The 21,260-nt window shown below is 45.6% G+C and overlaps 1 protein-coding gene across 1 annotated transcript in view; it reads right to left on the bottom strand.

The window, feature by feature from the left end:
• Positions 1-21,260, bottom strand: part of APC (APC regulator of WNT signaling pathway) — a 117,893-nt gene that overhangs the window by 52,474 nt on the left and 44,159 nt on the right.

The raw sequence follows: 21,260 nt of genomic DNA, 5'->3' as shown, positions 1-21,260 counted from the left end.
CCTGACTTACTCCTTATTCATCTCCCCTCCCCACTTATATCCATATCTGTCAATTATTTCTATTAATGTCTGCCTCCCCCTCTAGACTGTAAACTCACTGTGGGCAGGAAATGTGTCTGTTATATTGTACTCTCCCAAGTGCTTAGTACAGTGCTCTGAACATGGTACGCACTCAATAAATACGATAGAATGAGTGAATGAATCAATTCCTACCAGGAAACTTCTCATCTCGTCAGCATTTGTATGAGGGACAGTCAAGTCATAACCACACAGCAGCAAGGTTTTACTGAAAGGCTTCTGCACCTATTCGCCAAGATCGGGCCTCATTCCCAACCACCAGATACTGTACGCAAAATCAACACGTATTAGAACAATTCATTTTACCCACAAGATCTGTGTGACAACACAGGCCCACTGCTGTGTAGGTGCCTAGAGGTTTCTGAAGTAACATCGGACCCAGAAAGGAATACTGGGAACATAGTCTGGAGGTCCTAGGTGTCTCCCCCTACCCCCATTAGATTGAAAATTCCTTGTGGGCAGAGATCATGTCTTCTACTTCTATCCTACGCTCCCAAGGGCTTAATACAGTGCTCTGTATGCAGTGGGTGCCCAATAAATACCATTGACTGATAGTATTTCATGATGTATAAACATTCTGTAAGCACAGCAGGAATGCCTTTGAATTAATTTTACCCTTAAGGAAAGGGGTACACAAGTACACACACACACACCTCTTCCTATTTTCTAGTCAGTTCTCTTTGGGGTTACTGTGCTTATGTCAGGGCTCCAAGAACAGGAAGAACAATGGAACAAGCAGATAAGAAACTCCAGCTGAGATGCCAAGAGCCATGGCACCAGGACTGTCTTTGGTGAGTATTTTTCCACAGCCTCCCCTCCTCCCACCCAAGTCCCTACTTCCCGAATGCTGAACAATTCCGCTGATACCATTTCCACAATACTACCATTAGTTACATCATCGATTAAAGATACCACCAGCTGTTGGGAAACACTTTGCTTAAAAATGCTTAGGGCTGTCAATTCTCAGTAACAATGGAGGTAGATCTTCATTTCCAGGAAAGAACCATGGACCAAATGCAATAAAACTTTAAAAAAAAAACCCAAAATAAAACCTCTACCTAATGAAGTCTCCCAAGTTTTCCTATAACAATCACTATTTCCTGGCAGGCAATCCTAGTATTCAAGGCAGGAGAGTTAGCTACAGTGAAGATTAGACAGATGTCCATTGGGATCTCTCACTCCTCTCATACTCTCCTCATCTACATTTTTTTTTCATTTCACGCAATCTTACCTTCTCTCCTGCAAAAACAGTAAAAGTAATAATAATAATAATGGTAATAATTTGCAGGCAAATCTTTATCCTCCATTTCTTTCTTGTTTCCCTCCTTCCCCCTGACCTTTATACCCAAATTATCTCTCCCAATCTCTTTATACACCTAGCACTGATCTGTTTTCCTAGGAATATCCTCCTCTTTGTCATGGTGTACTTTTGCCCGTCTGGGCAGCTCCTCCTAGATGATCACATTTACCTCCATCTCTTCTTGACGTGGAATTGGGCTTTTTATGAAAATAGCCCCCCCATGCATTATTTAAGCACTTACTATGTGCCAGGCACTGTACTAAGCACTGGGTAGATACAAGCTAATGGGGTTGGACACAGTCCATGTCACACATGGGATTCTCAGTCTCAACCCCCATTTTACAAATACAGTAACTGAGGCACAGAGAAGTAAAGTTACTTGCCCAAGGTCACACAGCAAACAAGTGGAAGAGCCGCAATTAGAACCCAGGTCCTTCCGACTCCCAGGCCCGTGGCTCTATCCATTAGGCAATGCTGATTCTCTGCATCCCCCGCCCCCCAATACCGTTTCAGTACATATTCCTTGAAATGGACGCAACTCACCGTAACACGTGGTTTCTGACAACAGAGGAGCCACTGAATTTGGAGGAAAAAGGGGGAGAGGGTGTGTGGAGCAGAATGGGAAGGGAAAGAAGAATTTAGGCCAACCTGTACGCTCAGTTCAAGCTACCCAATTTATTCTATTTAATAGAAAATGTCCTCTGGTCTTTCTGGACCTAAGTACAAATTTGCATGTGTTTCCGGCCATTACAAACTCAAAGGGATAGCTCAGCGATTTGGTGACCTACAGCTAATTTGGCTTTGAAAACGACCGAGTTATTTTACGGTCCAGTCAGCAGAGGGAGCCCAAGCTCTATTCCTAAACTGACCATGAAAAAGCAAATTCTTCAGAGCTAAGGCCGTGAGGCCTATCCACCGCTAGGTCATCAATCAATGGTACTTATTGACCACTTACCGTGTGTAGAGTACCGTACTAATAATAATAATGATCGCATTTATTAAGTGCTTACTATGTGCAAAGCACTGTTCTAAGCGCTGGGGAGGTTACAAGGTGATCAGGTTGTCCCATGGGGGGCTCACAGTCTTAATCCCCATTTTACAGATGAGGGAACTGAGGCACAGAGAAATTAAGTGACTAGCCCAAAGTCACACAGCTGACATTTGGCGGAGCCGGGATTTGAACCCATGACCTCTGACTCCAAAGCCCATACTCTTTCCACTGAGCCAGGCGCTGGGAGAGTACAGTATAACAGACAGTAGACCCCCTCCCCGTCCAGTTCAAATCCAGACAAGTTAGGAGTAGCCGAAAGTGATGTGGCCGCCTCTCTGAGCTGCTATAGGAGCAGGCTGAGCTTTCCCAGGGTGCAAAAAAGGTGGCACTTCTGTAAATATCCTTATTCTATTTCCCCTAGCTGGAACTTATGTTAATGTTGGTCTCCCCAGGTAGACTGTAAGCTCCTTGTGGGCAAGGAACATGTCTACCAACTCTGATATCCTGTGCTTCCCCAAGCTCGTAGTACAGTGCTCATTACCCAGTGAGTGCTTAGTAAATACCACTGACTGATCACTGTGATGGCTGCCTCCCTAGCCTCAAAACAATAATGTAACAGTGCCATCGTTAGAGATAGTTCAATTATAAAGCAACCGGGCCTCTGTGAACCCCAACTGACTTCATTCCCTTCACGCTCACACCCATGCTCCACAAAATGGAAAAGGCTGAGAGGTACACATTAACATTTTACTATGGATAGCATCAACTCCATTAAGTGTCAATGAGTAACAGGACATAAAAATTCAGTATTAGCAGAACAGTGTTCTGAGGACATTTTCAAATCTATCTTATTCGATCCCTAAAAGATGAATTTCTACAATGTCCTCTTACGATGGCAATACTGGAAGAGCCCATAACAGGAATCAACATCTACCAAACAGCTAGCATTTTTGGTCTTGCTAACCCTCTCTTCCTTTCCTCCCTCCTCCCCCCTTCTACCCCCTCAACCTCATCTCCATCCGTTTTCCCATTCAGCAGTTCCAAATTGTAGTTACAAAAGTTTACCTTCCTTGACAAGGTGTTTTAATAATGTCACGTCTCTGATTAAAGTGTGGATTTCCCTATAGCTCCAACCTCACCCTCTTTAGTCTGGGTTTGAAAGTCTTCTGATAATCCACTCCCACCCATCTCCTTTCTCCTTTGAGAAGCAACATGGCCTAGTGGAAAGAGCGCAGGCCTGGGAGTCAGAGGACTTGGGTTCCAATCCCAGATCCACCACTGGTCTGCAGAGTGACCTTGGCCAAGTTACTTAACTTCGCTGTGCTTTGTTTCCTCCTCTGTAAAATGGCGATTAAATCCTAAATCTTTCTCCCGCCTACTTAGACTGTGAGCCCTATGTGGGACAGGAACTGTGTCCAACCTGATTATCTTGCATCCACCCCAGCACTTAGAACAGTGATTGACACATAGTATGTGCTTAAGGAGTACAAAGTACAAATATAATACAAGTCTCCAGTTATTTTACTGAGCACTTACTGTATGCAGAGCACTGTACTAAGCACTTGGGAGAGCACAATACAGTACAATACAAAGAGTTTACAGTCTAGAGGGGGAACATAGTAATAATGATAATTGTGGTACTAAGCATCAGGGTGGATACAAGCAAATTGGGTTGGGCACAGTCCCTGTCCCACATGGGGCTCATAGTCAATCCCCATTTTACAGATGATGTAGCTGAAGCCCAGAGAAGTGAAGTAACTTACCCAAGGTCGCACAGCAGACAAATGGCAGAGCTGGGATTAGAGCCGAGCCATAGCCAATTGGCTATGCTGCTTATTATTAAGCGCTTACTGTATGCCAAGTACTGGGGCCCTACAAGATAATCAGTTAAGCCTCAGTCCCTGTCCCACATGGGGTTCACAGTCTAGAGTCTCTGCCTTCTCTATTGAATTCTTCCTGAGCCCAAAGAGTTGAAATTACTCTTAGGGTCTGGTCAAATCTACAGCAGCCCTCTCCTAATGTGTGTTCCACAATCCCCAATGCCCAAACACTCCTGGAGCAAGCAATGCCAATTGACAAGCAATGCACATTCAGTAAGGCCGAAAAATAGGTGGCTGTTTACCTCGTGTATGATGAAGTACAAATTCTTTACTGATGAGGTTAAGCATTGTGATGGGAAATAGACACACCAGACAATACAGCCCTATCGTGTGTCTCGAAAAACGTGGATGTATCTCGAGGGGCTGTATAGTGGGAAACGTTTTCCCATAGATTTACATGCTATAAAGTGGGATCTGTTGGGTCTGAATTGGGTTCGAATCCTGGCTCCACCACATGTCTGCTGTGTGACCTTGGGCAAGTCACTTAACTTCTCTGAGCCTCAGTTACCTCATCTGTAAAATGAGGATTAAGACTGTGAGCCCCACGTGGGACAACCTGATCACTTTGTATTCCCCCAGCGCTTAGAACAGTGCTTTGCACATAGTAAGCGCTTAACAAATGCCATCATTATTATTATTATCTGTCCTAGAACCTCTGGAAAAAAATGAAACGCCTTTACACGTGATATCCAGTAAGATTTAACACCTAAACTTTTCTTTATTCGCTAACAAAGCAATTCAAAGCACAAAATCATAATGTTAAATGAGAACTTGAAAGACTATCATGAGTCTTGGCAGAAGGCAGTAGAAGCTTACTCTGCTCATTGGGATCGTGGTTCGAATGTAGTGAAAAATGTGTCCAATTGAGGTTGAGCAGCCGCTGCTGCCTTTTCCTCATAAAAGCACCATGTAGCAGGCTAAGTCTTTCAAGTCCCGAGACCCTAATTCCCCTCCTGAGACCCTGGCCGAAGCCAAAAAGTTGGGCTTCAAGTCTGTGTCGGTGATGGGGTGAGATGGGATTCCTTACAGCAAACGGACGTAATGTTGGATGGGGCTTTTGGACTGTTGGGTTGTCCTCTTCCAAGCGCTCGGTACGATGCGCTGCACAGAGTAAGCACTTGATGCATACCACTGATCTGTCGATTGGTTTTAGTTCCTGGGGCTACATCATTAATTAGTGAATGACGCTATCTCCAGATTCGGACGAAGCATGGTCGTTCTGAAGCGGGGATATGCCTGTATTCTTTCGATCGTATTTATTGAGCGCTTACTGTGTGCAGAGCACCGCATGAAGTGTTTGGAAAGTACAATTCAGTGACAGAGAGAGACAATCCCTGCCCAGAATGGGCTCACAGTCTAGAAGGGGGGAGACAGACATCAAAACAAGTAAACAGGCATAAACAAATATTCCACTAGTATAACTTGCCCCATTTAGGAAGCAGGGATGCTGAGGAACAATTTGAAGAGAAACCTAAACACTTGCAAATAAAATCAGAGCAGTACACCCAGTCATCATACCAAAACTAAGGTTGGCCACATATGATATTCTGTAGAAATTTGAGACGTACAAGATGTGGGTGAATGGCAGTGGAGGAAATGTTCATGGGAACGGCAACCCGTATCCCATTACAAAGCTCCCTTAGCCTCTCACCACCGATTCGCCTGGCGACACACACCTCTTCCTTATTTTGCTCCTGCGTAGGTTTTTTGGAGGGTTTTTTTTTTTATGGTGTTTGTAAAGTGCTTACTATGTGTCAAACCCTGTTCTAAGCGCTGGAGTAGGCACAAGTTAATTAGGCCGGACACAGTGCCCACCCCGCATGAGGCTCAAGGTCTAAGTAGGATGGAGAACAGGTATTTAATCCCCACTTTACAGGTGAGGAAACAGGCACAGAGAAATTAAGTGACTTGCCCGAGGTCACACAACAAGCAATTGGCAGAGCAAGGACTGGAACCTAAATCCTCCAACTCCCAGGCCCATACTCTACTACGTCACGCTGCTTCTCATATTCCCAAACACTGTTTCCAAACCACTCACATCTTGCAATGTGTAAGCCGGGATAGTTTGAAAATTGTAGGTGAGGGCTAAATGATGAACAACCATTATGCCATTCAGATGGTGCCACTATCAGACAGAGAATTCCAGATTAGATGGACCGTGGTTCTGACCCCCCATGGCAACTGCTCATGTTCATCTGACCCGGACCTGTAGGAATAATGAGTGGGGACTGAAATCCAGTTTTGGGAATGACCAAACTGGGAGACAGAAAGCTGCAGAACCACCCAGGAAGGCCCACTTGACTTCACATGGGCTCAAACTGGCTCCACAGCATCAACTTTGGCACCCCTACACTAGAAAAGTGGCATGGTGTAGTGGATACAGCATGGGCCTGGGAGTCAGAAGGTCATGGGCTCTAATCTTGGCTCTGCCACTTGTCTGCTGTCTGACCTTGGACAAGTCACTTCACTTCTCTGGGCCTCAGTTACCTTATCTGTAAAATGGGGATGGAGACTGAGTCCCAAGTGGGACAGGGATGGTGTCCAACCCAATTTGCTTGTTTCTACCCCAGCACTTAGTACAGTGCCTGGCACACAGTAAGCATCTAACAAATACCATTATTATCAGTCATATTTATTGAGCGCTTACTATGTGCACAACACTGCAGTAAGTACTTGAGAGAATACAACAGAATTAGCAGACATGTGAGCCCGTTGTGGCCAGGGATTGTCTCTCTGTTGCTGAACTGTAGTTTCCGAGCACTTAGTACAGTGCTTTGCACACAGTAATTGCTCAATAAATATGATTGAATGAATGCCCACAACGAGCTTACAGTCTAGAAGGAACTAGACCTCTTCTCTTCACTACTTTAATTCTTTACCCTCCCTTTCTACCCAAAATAGGGCAAGTACAGTCCAGTGAGCCCCAGAACCTTTGGAGTTTAAAGTCCTGTTAGGGGGCCTAAAATATGTATCATTAAAAACCTAAAATGTATGGTCTTTCCTGTTCTTTGTGCACCAGAGAGCCTGAACTTGAAGACTGCACAAAACTGTTCACTTACCCACAGGCATCACCAACATTTGAGGAACGGGCGGAATGGGAATCAGACTTGGAGAGTGATAATCAAAGCAATGTACACTTCTGTTAATCGAGTTAATTACCTGCAACTGGCTTCAATTTCTCTTTAAAAGAGCATGAAGTTAAGAATTCAGACTAGCACACCATTTACTTAGAGGTGGTGATTTCATTTCAAGATACACACAAGTAAAAATAGGTTCTCCAAAAGTGGGTAGCCACCAGGCCAGACCATGGTGGGGTGAGCTCCAGATCATTTCCAGCCTCTTGCTGGCTGGAGCCAATGAAACGGGATTTTTCCTACCCAAGAGAATAGGCATGAACTCCACTGAACTAAGGCACCAGGCTGCATTTTTAGTATGAGGTATCTGGCAACTTAATAAACCACAAGAGGAAAGTTTATGTGGCTACACATTCCAGACTCCCAAGATAAAAATACATCTTTCAATTCATAACATTTTATAATTATGGTTTTTGTAGCCTACTCTACGGTGTAGCACGCCTCAATCTAGAATCATATAATATACTGTAACAAAAGAGGGGTCTGGGTTATATTTAACACAATTCATGCTTTGGGTTACTAAATATATTGCCCAAAATTTTATAATTGAAAAGCTAAAAGGTATGGTCTTTATACTGTTCTTCATGCACCATGAAGCTAAGACCTGAAGACCGTGCAAAAGTGTTCACTTACCCATAGGCCTCTGGGCAGACCAGACATCTGAAGAACAGGCAGAATGGGAATCAGACTTGGAGAATATTGTATGTTCGGGGGGGGGGGGGGGGGGGGGGGGGTGTTGTGACATTTCAGTCTCTGTAACCCTCCCCTCACCCACTCTAGTTCCTTGTCCACCTCCTCTGGGCAGTGCAAGGATATCGGATTCTCGCCTCCACCATTTCAGCTCTTCCCTTTCTCACCCTACTATCCCACAGCCAGCTGCTCTCTGCTGAGCACTTCTCCTCCAAGAGACCCTCCCTAAGCCCTCATTTCTTTTTCTCCCACTCCCTTCTGCGTTGTCCTGATTTCCTCCCTTTACTCACCTCTCGCCCCCTTCAGCCCCACAGCATTTATGTACACCTTTATAATTTACTTATATTAATGTCTATCTCCTCCTCTTGATGTAAGCCCATGGTGGGCAGGGAATGTGTCTACCAACTCTGTTGTGTTGTACTCTCCAAAGCGCTTAGTACAGTGCTCTGCACACAGCAAACTCTCAATACATATGATTGATTGATTGGAAGTGAACCTGAACTCCGAAGACCCCCAGAACGGACCTACCTCTCCCAGCATTCTCAGGCCTGGGCATAACCAAGGGCTGGTCCAGGGTCACCTCCTAGGCAATCGTACTTATTGACCGCGTAGTCTGCACAGTGGACTGTACTAAGCTCTTGGAAGTTAGCAGACCCGATCCCTGACCTCAAGGATCATTGCCAACGGGACTAGAGCCCTCAAGGGAGACAGACCGATCCTGCCCCAAACTAAGGGTTTAGAGCTCCAGAGATGTAACTGTAACAGCTCTTTAACTGGTTCCATTACCTGATGGAAGCTTCCTGGACCGCTGCCTCTTCATTCTCTAGTATCCGGTGGATAGCCGTGCTCCATCTCGCCTGTCCTCTACGATCACACGCAGGGACAGCACAGCACAACTGTGTCCCATGCTACATATTCTATTCCCGTGAAGAGCGGGCTGCAGGCCGGGGAGAGGCGATGGAAACTAGGAAAGCTTGGCAGGAGATGTGCGAGGAACGGGTGGGAATGTTGGGCTGTGACCGACTGAGTGGAACCCACGCAGATGCAATGGCTAGGACTAAATTTTGGTGGCCAACCACTAGCTGAAAATGTTTGTAGACTTATTTTAAAACTACTATGCATTCATTCAGTGCAAGAGGAAATAAACGTAAGGCAGGCGGTAAGTCAGCTTGAGGCTTTCCCTATCCTAGTTTGTTCTAACCCTTTATTCTCACCTCATCTTTGGCAGGTCTCCTGCTCTTAGGGCTTTGGGTTCCAGCTTCTGTCACCTCCGGATCCCTCTCCGACTGTTTCTCTTGGTCCCCACTTCTTTGACTACATTAGGTGAACTACGCACACTCTGTCCCGACTCCCTACTTGGGCAAGTTATCAAGCAGTTTTCAAAAGCATTTCAGCACGTAGCCTGCCCATTCAAGGGTCTCTTCTAATAAAACACCAAGGCCAGATTCACTGTTCTTTATGGCACCAAAACTTAGTGAGATGAAACTAGTTTCCTGGGAAGGTAAGACACAAAGTTTGGGGCTGAGGGCTTCTGTGGTGCCAAAATAGTATTTTTTATTTTTGAAAAGGGTGTAGGGTTTCTTCGTCAGACACCACTCCTGGTCACCCAATTGGAGGCACCGAGCTCCTGTTATTATAGGACGTAGTAGGATCTCGGATGAAATTCAACATTTGTTTATGGCTGAGTTAGTTTCAAGAAAAAAATTCACCTCCCTCACTCCCCAGGCTTGCAAATTTGCCTTTACCCCAGCGTAACAGACACTTCAAATGCATTCCTCTCCATCCAAACCGCTACTCTGCTCGTTCAAGCTCTCATCCTATCCCATCTGGACTACTGCATCAGCCTACTCTCTGATCTCCCATCCTCGTGTCTCTCCCCACTTCAATCCATACTTCACGCTGCTGCCTGGAATGTCTTTGTCCAGATACGCTCTGGGCATGTTACTCCCCTCCTCAAAAATCTCCAGTGGCTACCAATCAATCTGCGCATCAGGCAGAAACTCCTCACCCTCGGCTTCAAGGCTCTCCATCACCTCGCCCCCTCCTACCTCACCTCCCTTCTCTCCTTCTACAGCCCAGCCCGCACCCTCCGCTCCTCTGCCGCTAATCTCCTCACCGTGCCTCGTTCTTGTCTATCCCACCGTCGAACCCTGGCCCACGTCATTCCCCTGGCCTGGAATGCCCTCCCTCCCAACATCCGCCAAGCTAGCTCTCTTCCTCCCTTCAAGGCCCAACTGAGAGCTCACCTCCTCCAGGAGGCCTTCCCAGACTGAGCCCCCTCCTTCCTCTCCCCCTCGTCCCCCTCTCCATCCCCACGGTCTTACCTCCTTCCCTTCCCCACAGCACCTGTATATATGTATATATGTTTGTACATATTTATTACTCTATTTATTTATTTTACTTGTACATATCTATTCTATTTTATTTTGTTAATATGTTTGGTTTTGTTCTCTGTCTCCCCCTTCTAGACTGTGAGCCCACTCTTGGGTAGGGACTGTCTCTATATTTTGCCAATTTGTACTACCCAAGTGCTTAGTACAGTGCTCTGCACACAGTAAGCGCTCAATAAATATGATTGATTGATTGATTGATTTCACAACTTGGCTCCAGTATCTGAATGGTGCTAAAGGTCTAATGTCCACATTATTTAGCTACATTGTTTACTCAGCTACATTTTCAATGTGTTTTATAACTATTCGATATTTTGCCGAATATGCCTGCAACAAGAGCAGTACGAGAATCATCCCCATGTAAAGGACAAAGGTATGGATTTAGAGCACAAGAGATCTTCCTGCGGTTGTACTGCAAGTCAGGAAAGTTGCCAGGCATTCTTATAAGTCCTGCCCCACAACACCCCCCCACCCTTTTTTAATGGTATTTGTTAAGTGCAAACCATGTGCAAGGCGCTGTACTAAGCACTGGGGAAGATACCAGCTAATCAGATTGGGCACAATCCACGTCCTACATGGGGCTCACAGTTTTAATCCCCAGTTTACAGATGAGGAAATGGAGGCACAGAGAAGTTAAGTGACTTATCCAAGGTCATACAGCAGATAAGTGGTGAAGCCGGATTAGAATCTAGGTCCTTCTGACTCCCAGGGCCATGCTCTATCCATGAGGCAATGCTGCTTCTCTGACCCCTTAGCAATGCTTTCTCCTAACATTTACTACCATCTCCACACTTCTATACAAGACGGGTCAAAGAGTGGATGCAACAAATATATTTACTGAGCCCTGCATTTTTACAATTTTTCCCTTAGGGTTCACAAGAGCTGTCAGATGACAAAGATGTGATATGGTTTTAGTTAGAAATAGCAACTGTTTCCTAATTAGCGCATCACTGAAACTCTATTTTCCAAACAAGGGGCCCTGGAAAAAAGAAACATTATTCCTCACAGTTTTTTTTAACATGGCAACAATTTTTGTGGTCTGCCAATAAGCTATCAGATAATGGCTTCGACTCACAATGTTGACCCCCCCTCCCCCCAAAAAAAACCCAAAAAACATCCCAAAGGTTAAACTATTACAAGGCTGCATACTCAGTCTTTCGGACCAATATTCAGATAGCTGTTGGCTTTACTGGCGTTATTGTGGTTTTAAGGCATGTGGATTAATGCTTCTAAAATCAAACTCTACCATCTCTCAGAGAAGATATATGGTACAAACATTCTTAAAAGAGTATTCAGTGTCGTGCAGGGTTGAATTCCATGCGTACGTATGCAAGGTGCATTTGCTGCTGCACTGCATCACAGGGAACTGGAAATTGTGATCCTGGCGAAGGGGATAATGGCAGTCCAAGAATACAGGGCACGTAATCCAGGAAGGTCTACCTGATGACAATGAATCCACTTACCTGTGTGCCTTCACTCAGAGCAGGAAAAAGGAGAGGAGAGTGACTAATGACTTCTACACCACCATCAATGATATACTGACTATAACATATTAGGAAGAGAAGAAAGTGGGCATCCACAAAAATGGAGGGGGAAATTTTTTTTTAAATGGCATTCGTTAAGTGCCGGGCACTGTACTAAGTACTGGGGTAGATAGATACAAGCCAATTAGGTTGGACACAGTCCATGCCCCACAAGGGGTTCACAATCTTAATCCCCATTTTCCAGATGAGGTTACTGAGGCACAGAGAAGTCAAGTGACTTGCCCCAGATCACAGACCAAGCAGGGGAACCGAAATTGGAATCCGGGTCCTTCTGACTCCCAGGCTCATGCTCTAGTGACTAGAGCAAGCTTTGAGTTTTCTTTGTCAAGCAGTTGCTCTACCTCACAGGTGTATTGTGTGCAATCTTACAAAATGCTTCAACTCTGTGCTTATTCTGCAAGTGTGTGCAATAAAATCTCATTAATTCAGGTCCCATTATTGTAAAATATATGGAAATTTGGGATAGCCTATTCCTCTTGGTTCTGCCTTTAGTCCCTTTCTACTGCTGCTGCTAGAGGAAGTCATGTTTTACTGCATTGGGTTTATCTGAAGTAATTTTGATCAACTTATTATCCAAGAGAGGAGAGAAGTGCCATTTTCACTGATTTCATTTTTGTGTGTAGATTTTTAGAGAACAAAATTACAGTCCTTTATAGAATTTCACTTTCATTTTCAAATCATCTTTTTTAAAACTCCCTTTCCGTGCCCCTGAAAAATCTACAAAACCAGATTAAATCCAGATTTTATTAAAACCATCCTGTCAGAGATAGGAGAGGCCTGCCTGACATCTGGGCACACTAATCCAAGCCAGGGATACATGCTCTGGGCCCAGGGCGGCAGATAATGGAGCAATAACAGGGGTTGGGAGAAGATTGGGGGGGGGGGGGGGAGAACCACCCACAGCTATGCTCTTCCTGCCCAGATATGTTGATGGAGGCCAAGGGCATACACTCCTCCCAAGCTGAGCACCCCTACAACTGTGAGACAACAACCTATCAGCTGGGCTCATTTTCACCCCAAAAACTGCCCAGAGCTGAAAATGAAATCTCAAAACATCAAGAATGCACTGTGTTTGTATTTCAATGGGTGTATGATTATTTTCACAGACTTTTCCTGATTTTTTTGAAGACCAACTTCGGCGGAAAAAAATTGATATTGGTGGCAGTACTGCAATACGGCACAGCGGCTGAGAAAGGTGCCACTTTTCTTTCTGCTCCACCCACACCTTCCAATTACACTAGCAATCCCAAAGACAAAAACACTCATGTGGTACTTTGAAGAATGCTAATAAAAAAAAATAAAAAATTAAACAAATATCTCATCAAATATTCTTTCCTATGCCTCTAACTCTCCTCTTTGGCAAAAAGGAAAGTGCCAAGGACAGTGTTACTGAACTCTCAAATGTTAGCTGAGGGTGGGGGGGGGGGGGGGGGGGGGGGGACGGGACGACGACTCTTGCTCGGGTTCTCCTACAGTGGGGAGTCACTAGATCAGACTATTGGACCAGGCTCTGTCAACCCCTGGACTGAAAAATGCATGTAACCCAACCACATCGCCTTTGGGAGGAAGCACGTATCAACCACGTCAGCCCTACAGTCTTCTACGGTGACAATTTCAATAAAATGAAAATCATTCAGAAGACAAGGCTGGTTGTGGTCACAGTGTAAGTAAAGCAACATTTTTGGGGTTTATATTTATTTTTTGGACAGCAGAATTTTTGCAATGCCCCAGTTCACTTTCGCGACACCAGGGATATGTCCTGGGGGAATCTGGAAAGCAGGCACGAGAGGGATCATCGGACATATCCTTCACTTACCTTTCTAAGTAACTTACATGTTACTCACCCATAATAGTAGTTCTCCAAAGGTGTGTGGCACGCCGGATCATGAATAATGGGATGATCTGATCTGCTCTCTGCCAGATCTTTCCCAGTCTCTGAGGCAGGCAGAAGACCAGTCACAAAGTTTTTCTGTTCCGGTAGGTAGCCCCGCCCTCAGCGGGAAGCCTTCCTGACCCGGAGCCAACTTACCTTGGTTCACTTCCTTCTGCCTCGAAAACAGAATTGAATCGGTCTTTCATGAACCAAGGAGGCAGGGCTTTCCTCGCCCGGAGAAGGCAGGGAAATATGTTATGATTTTGCCCTTATCCCAATGGCATGAGGGAGTATCTATCTCTCTGCAACATAGATGGGGAGAGAGAGGGGACCCTGTTACCACCCTGGAAACCCAGCCCCTCATTCTTTCTACACCCCCTTAGACTACCGAGGTGCCTACTTTCCCTTATAGGGTAGAAAGGGTGCCTCAATCCCATAACTGCCCCCAAATGGCTGCCTTGTTCAGGTTCCCAGACCATCTCGGGGGCTAGAAAGGAAGAAGCCATTTTTTGCATCATCAGCTGTTAGGGAAATGTGGGACTGCAAATCAAAGTGATAAAATAAACACAGAAAGCTAGGTGTAAAAAACCCCAATGGGACACTGCAGAACCCCTCTCATAAGACAAAATAAAACTGAGGTCCTACTTCCAACCTGAGGAAAATTATCATTCAAATAAAAAAACTGCTGCATACTTTTTTTTTAACTTCTTGCTTTACTAATGCTCTCTGATCTCCCTTCCCCTTTCTGATTAAAGAATGGGTCCTGGGCCTTTGCTGTATTGTATTCAATTATTTTCACCTCAACATGAAAGCATGCTGGAAGTATCTTTGCCAGAGATATATCAATACCATATTGGAAATTAGAAGTCACGCTTTTATTTTTGCATTTGGATTTCTACTGCTCCCACATTTACGTTATATCATTAAAGGTTCCCCCTGAGGTGAACCAAAGCTGGACACACTACCTCCCAGTGAAACCCGTCGTTCCTCATAGCTCTATTATGACATTTTCACCTGAGTCCCTCAAATGCCAGCTGTGCTTCCTGCAGCATTGCTCTTCGCCCCTCTCCTCTCCATTACGTGAACACTGCAGATAAGCTGTCTGCAATCTACAGCCATATGAGGCAACACAAAAGAAGTAATATAAAGGGAGGAGAAAAGAGAGAGAAAAAAAAAGGAGGGGAAGCCAAATGAAAATAGACCACACTTTAAAAAAATATGAAAGACTAAAATTTAGTACAAAGGTCAGTCAGAAAAGGCGATGATAAGAAAAAGGAAACCAGCACGGTATTTTTCTGGAAGTTGCGGGGGGCTGAAAATTGGTGCATTGTAGAGTCTCTGTTACATTAATAAAACCAGAGTTTTCAAAGGGTTCCCACCCAAGGGCCTTCTTGAGAATCTGCCTAAATTTCACACCTGTTCTTTTTAGGCAAGACCATTCCGTGCTTAATCCTCTTCGCCAGAGACTGGAGGGTAAGGTGGGCTCAGGTTGGGTGAGGCTTGAAACTGGGTAACAATTGGGGTTCCTCAGAGAAACCTGAGGGTCATAGGAAAAAAACCAAAAGGTGAAATTTCTTTTTTCCATAAGAGTAATTTCTCTTTTCCATAAAATAGGCATGACTTATGGAAGGAGATCCTCTATTGTCCGTTTTCCCACTAAGTTGTTTTCCCTGTAGTTAGCAAGGCTTTTGAGGAGGAACATTAACTCTTTCAGACCTCTAGGGGACCTTTCAGTACATTGCTGCATACATGGTACATGACTGCTGCAATGCAGCAAATGGTACCCTAAAGATCTTTAAGAGTTAATGCTCCTCCCAAAGTACTTAACTTACTATTAGGGAGAGATGCTTAGCCCAGAAAGAATTGGGTTCCCTGTGGCAAAAGCATTTCTTCTCTTCTGGAGAACTTTCGCATATATTACTGCAGTCCAGTCTGTCATCACAAGAGTCCTGGGCCTTAGATGGTGGTGGGCTGGGATAAACAAATGTTGGCTCAGTTGATTAGTCAAACAAAATTATCTCTGTCAGATGCTCCCTGCTGTTTGCTGGTTTGATGTCTTTTAAGATCTACCTCTCACTGTGTTAAAATTAGAGGGCTAGTCGGGTTTGCCAACCTCAATTTTTTTCCATCTATGACACATTATTTACTGAGCCTGGGCAGTATCATTTATTCCCATTTTATGGATGGGAAAATTGAGACCCAGAAAGATTGGCTGGCTGACCCTCACCTGAAACCACACACACTTGCCTGAGACACTGAGGTCATAAATCAATCAATCAATCGTATTTACTGAGCACTTACTGTGTGCAGAGCACTGTACTAAGCACTTGGGAAGTACAAGTTGGCAACATATAGAGACAGTCCCTACCCAACAGTGGGCTCACAGTCTAGAAGGGGGAGACAGAGAACAAAGCCAAACATATTAACAGAATAAAATAAATAGAATAGATATGTATAAGTAAAATAGAGTAATAAATATGTACAATCATATATACATATAAACAGGTGCTGTGGGGAAGGGAAGGAGGCAAGACGGTGGGGGGGTGTGGAGAGGGGGACGAGGGGGAGAGGAAGGAGGGGGCTCCGCCCTCCGCTCCAGGGCTCAGTTTGGGAAGGCCTCCTGGAGGAGGTGAGCTCTCAGTAGGGCCTTGAAGGGAGGAAGAGAGCTAGCTTGGCGGATGTGGGGAGGGAGGGCATTCCAGGCTAGGGGGATGACGTGGGCCGGGGGTCGACGGCGGGACAGGCGAGAACGAGGCACGGTGAGGTGATTAGTGGCAGAGAAGAGGAGGGTGTAGGCTGGTCTGTAGAAGGAGAGAAGGGAGGTGAGGTAGGAGGGGGCGAGGTGATGGAGAGCCTTGAAACTCAGAAGCAGTGTGGCTTAGTGGACAGAGCCCGGGTTTGGGAGTTGGAGGTCGTGGGTTCTAATCCCGGCTCCGCCGCTTGTCAGCTGTGTGACTTTGGGCATGTCTGTGCCTCAGTGACCTCATCTGTAAAATGGGATTAAGACTGTTAGCCTCACGTGGGACAACCCGATGACCTTGTATCTACCCCGGCATTTAGAACGGGGCTTGGCATATAGTAAGCGCTTAAATACCATCATCATCATCATAAAACTACAACTCGGGACTCCTGCCTGCCCTCAGGCTTTCCTCAACCCCAAGTCATCTACCATTTGGAAAGAAGCCTTGATTAATGCCAAGTGGCAAATGAAGGATGGGAGTTTCAACTACTGCATCATAGTATACTTCCCTGTTTCCGTAGATTAGACAAAAAACCTTCTTTCTAGATTTATACGATGAAATCAGAATTGGGCTTCGTCCAGAAAACATTAATGACATTGTGAAAACTTTGATATCCCTGACAACTGGCACAGAAAATTTCAAGGCATGAATCTCTTAAAGATTTAATAGACACATTAATTTTAGCTTTCATTGTTCAGTCAAGATGACACCACTCCCAATCCAAGGTGGGAAGTTCCCTTGATCATTAGTCACCACTGCATTTAGAACTAAATGCCAAAGAGGAGCATGTTCGCCCCATATCTGGGCAGATGACAATAAATTCTGCTCTGGTGCTCAACATTTGCGTACCAGGGTTCTAGAGGTCATACTGAATATCGTAAAAGACAAAGAGTTACTGTGCAGGAGGCTGCTTCGACCCAATCACTGAACTGCTCGTTTGACCTCAGCATCTCTTCTCTCATTTTGCGTCATCTCTCTCATTCAAGGGTCAGGAAAACTTCAATTCTGGCCAAAACAGCCAGCTGGAATATTCTCCCCCAAAATTAATTTTTAATGAAAAAGAAACCCCAAAAGTTTGGGCATATTTTAGTAGATGATTCACTGTCTTATGTTCCTGCCGTTGTTTCCAAATGCTGTACTTCACTAATTGGAATGCCTTACCATCATAACCCACAAAGACAGCTTTTCCTATATGAGTTGGACAATGAGAGACAAGGTCCAAAAGGTCCGTTTCTGACAACTACCAAGTGGAGTTGGAAAAAGAACCACCACTCTTCTCTTCAGTTTTCCCCCATCTGAAGCCTAAGGATACCGCTTCCAGACCCTAGATATTTGCAAAAGCATTTTACATCTCTGGATGAAAAACCAATACTAAGCAGGGCTTTTTGTTTCTTAAAAAATAAATTACTGATCCACACATGACTATCCAGCCAAGAAAATGCACTCGATTTTTCTTTTATTCAACATTATAAACTGGATTCCAATATCTGATGTAAATCGCTGCTGATCTTAATATCCTAGGAATGCTTTGTTTAACATCTAATCTGTACTGACACTTCATTGGAATTCATTCGAGACACACATACCTTCCAGGTGGCATTTCTTTTTTGTCCCAAATATGCTCAATCTCCAAGGTCTCTACTCAGATTTAAAATTCAGACTTTTGAAAATCAAACCTATCAAACCAATATTAACCCCAAGACCCCTCACATGTACTATCTCGAATCGGAAAATCAAATTGGTCACACTAAATGAACAGGGTTTTAAACTTCCTATGCAAAAATTCTGCCTCAAATCCTTAACGGCTGCAGCTCATTTCAACAGAACGCTAAATTCAACAGAACCAAGGACAGAATAAGGATTCAATATACATGTTTTGGAGTATGTTGGGAAGTCTTATTTTTAAAATGGTCAACAGTCCAGTTCCTGCTAAGTTGCAATGATGAAGACACTGGGGGAGTTGGTGGGGGGTGGGGGAGAGAAAGAGAGAGAGAGAGAGAGAGAGAGAGAGAAAGAAAAAAAAAGAAAAAGATGTACCAGAGATTCTAGTTTGTTTGTTAAATAATTACCAGTGAAACTGGGGGGGGGGGGGGGGGGGCAGTATGTAATATCTTGAGCACATTTAAGGTGAAATTATCATCACCGGTCTTAAATAGGTTTACATGGAACAAGCGCCATCTCTGCCGGGGGTGTGGCAGGTTAGATATGTAAAAAAGATTCAGCTATTTTAAGCCACAATCTTCACTTTTACTTAATTCACGGGATGAGTTCCCACACAATGTGTAAACATCTCTGCTTAAATGCATCCCTTGCCTGCAAATTGCATCTTTTGAGTATAACAGTCATTGTCTGTGGCAATTAGGAGAAAAGCCAATTTCCTTGAAACACTTGCCTCTCGACTTCATGCAGAGTTCATGCCAGGCTCTTAAAAATATAAAATTCCACCGACTCCAAATACTCGTCGAAAGCACTTATCCCCTTATGCCCTCTCGACCAACAATTTTATCTACTGAATGATTTGCTTTCGGATGACCTAATTAATGGAATAGAAGCCGCACCTAACAAAGGGAGAGAAAGGACCACGGCTTCATACATAATTTATTAAGATTTCCTATAGGATCTGGGGTAAATCAGATCTATCTGACCATCTCTTTTGTGAGGTTAAATAAAAGTGCCCGTTAATTTCCCTTACATCAGACATGGCCATTCCACTCGTACCCCACCAGAAAAAAAACAAAACAAAACCAACACAACTTTAATATTTTAGCTACCACAGATAGCAGCTCGCTGGTAAGCCCTTTTATAAATGGATTTCGGGATGCAGTGGTGCGGCGCGAGCTCTCGTTCCTCTGCAGGAGAGAAACATGCCGCTGCAGTCAACTGCAAAAAGCCACCACCGCTGCTGTCTTGCCCCTAACAAAGACACCGGTATCTTTCCGCAGCATCCATGGGGAGCTGGCTTACAGGCTTCGCGATCGCCTGCACACGACGGGCCACCCCAAATCCCCTCCTTTCCCCCCAAAGCCGCAGGGCACGCTCGGCTTTACCTGCCTCATCCTCTTCCTCTTCTCCCCGAGAACCCTTCATGATGGATCTGCTAGATTCGGCTCAAGGCTGCCGTGGCGGCGGAGCTCGTTGGGGGCTAAGGGATGTCACCGTTTACTGCTGCACTGGGCTCTCCTCAGCGCGTAGGGCAGCGCTCTGCACGCACTGAGTGCCCAGTAAATGCGACCGAATGAAAGGAGGAGGAAAAGGAGGGCTTTCACTCCTCGCGATGCATCTGCTCCATTCTTTGTTGTCCTTGCCCCGTTTCCTTAGAGACTGTTATCCGCTTTTCTATGCCGCCGGCCTTTCCCAACTGCAGACCCCCCGTTCTAGCCCCCTCAAGGCGACGGCGGCGGCTTCTCCCCCGCCCTGGTCCCCCTGGCCCGCCCCCCGCCGTCTTCTGTCAAAAGCCCCGGATCCGAACGGCTGCAGTGACAGCGGGCCCCCAAACGCCGGCCGGGCGAGCCACCTTTCGCCGTCGTCGCCTCTCCCGCCCCCGCTCTTTGGGCGATCGGCACGCACTTACCCCATTTCCGAACCCGGTTGCGCCTCCATTCCCTTGGCGGTGACACCCCGTGCTCTCGCTCCCTCTCTCTCTCTCTCACGCCTCTCCCCCCCACCTCCCTCCCGGGCGCGCGCCAGTCACGTGCGCGCCCGCTCAGCCAATCGCCTGGCCCCTCTCCGCGGCCAGCTTTTCCCCACCCCCCGCTGGGTGCGCCCTCACCTGCTCGTCCAACCCCACCGATCGGAATTACTGGGTGCGGAGCACTGGGCTGAGCGCTCGGGAGAGGACACCGCCACCCCCGGAAAGGTCGGGTCGGTGGCAGCCGCCGCCCGCTCCGGTTTTAACCCCCCCCCCCCCCAATATGGATGGATCTGAGCTGAGATGGGGCATCTCACTTTCCGGGCTCTGGTCTGATTATCTTGCATCCACCCCACCGTTTAGCACAATACCTGGCGCATAGTACGCCCTTAATAAGTACCATCATCATTATCCTTCCGCATTTTCAGCACGTCCAGGCTCTGATCTGATTATCTTGAATCCACCCCATCGTTTAGCACAGTACTTGGCACACAGTAAGCACTTAAGTACCATCATCATCCTTCCACATTTTTTTTTAAGCATGACAAGCGATGTCCATTTTTTTTCCCCCATCAGCCGCGGCAAAAATGCCTGCAGTCAGCATTGAAGCCGTACCGGAGCTGATCACCGACGAAGGGTTTGATACGTGTCCACTCCCTATTTTCACAGCTCCGCCACACAAGACCAAATCCATTCACGGAATCGGGAATTAAAATGGGAAAGGTTTTCTACCCTAGTGAGGAAGCACAACATTCATTACCGGGATTTCCAACCAATGCTTTCAGTATTTAAATTGTATGAATTTAAAAGGAAAACCTCCAGTTAGAGTATAGCCCCTCGTCGTCGCCGCCGGCCCCCCCCCCCCCCCACCACCAAAAAAAAAGAATTCTCATTACTGGATATGCACTACACAGCATTCAGGGACTACATCTGTATTGCGGACTTTCACAATTTCTCTGTTCTGAGCAAATGATCATTTTTATCACAGACTATAAAGACGGCATGCATCTT

Source organism: Tachyglossus aculeatus, chromosome X3 (assembly GCF_015852505.1).
Source record: "Tachyglossus aculeatus isolate mTacAcu1 chromosome X3, mTacAcu1.pri, whole genome shotgun sequence".
In the NCBI taxonomy this organism is placed as follows: domain Eukaryota; kingdom Metazoa; phylum Chordata; class Mammalia; order Monotremata; family Tachyglossidae; genus Tachyglossus; species Tachyglossus aculeatus.
This window is presented reverse-complemented; position numbering and strand designations above follow the sequence as displayed.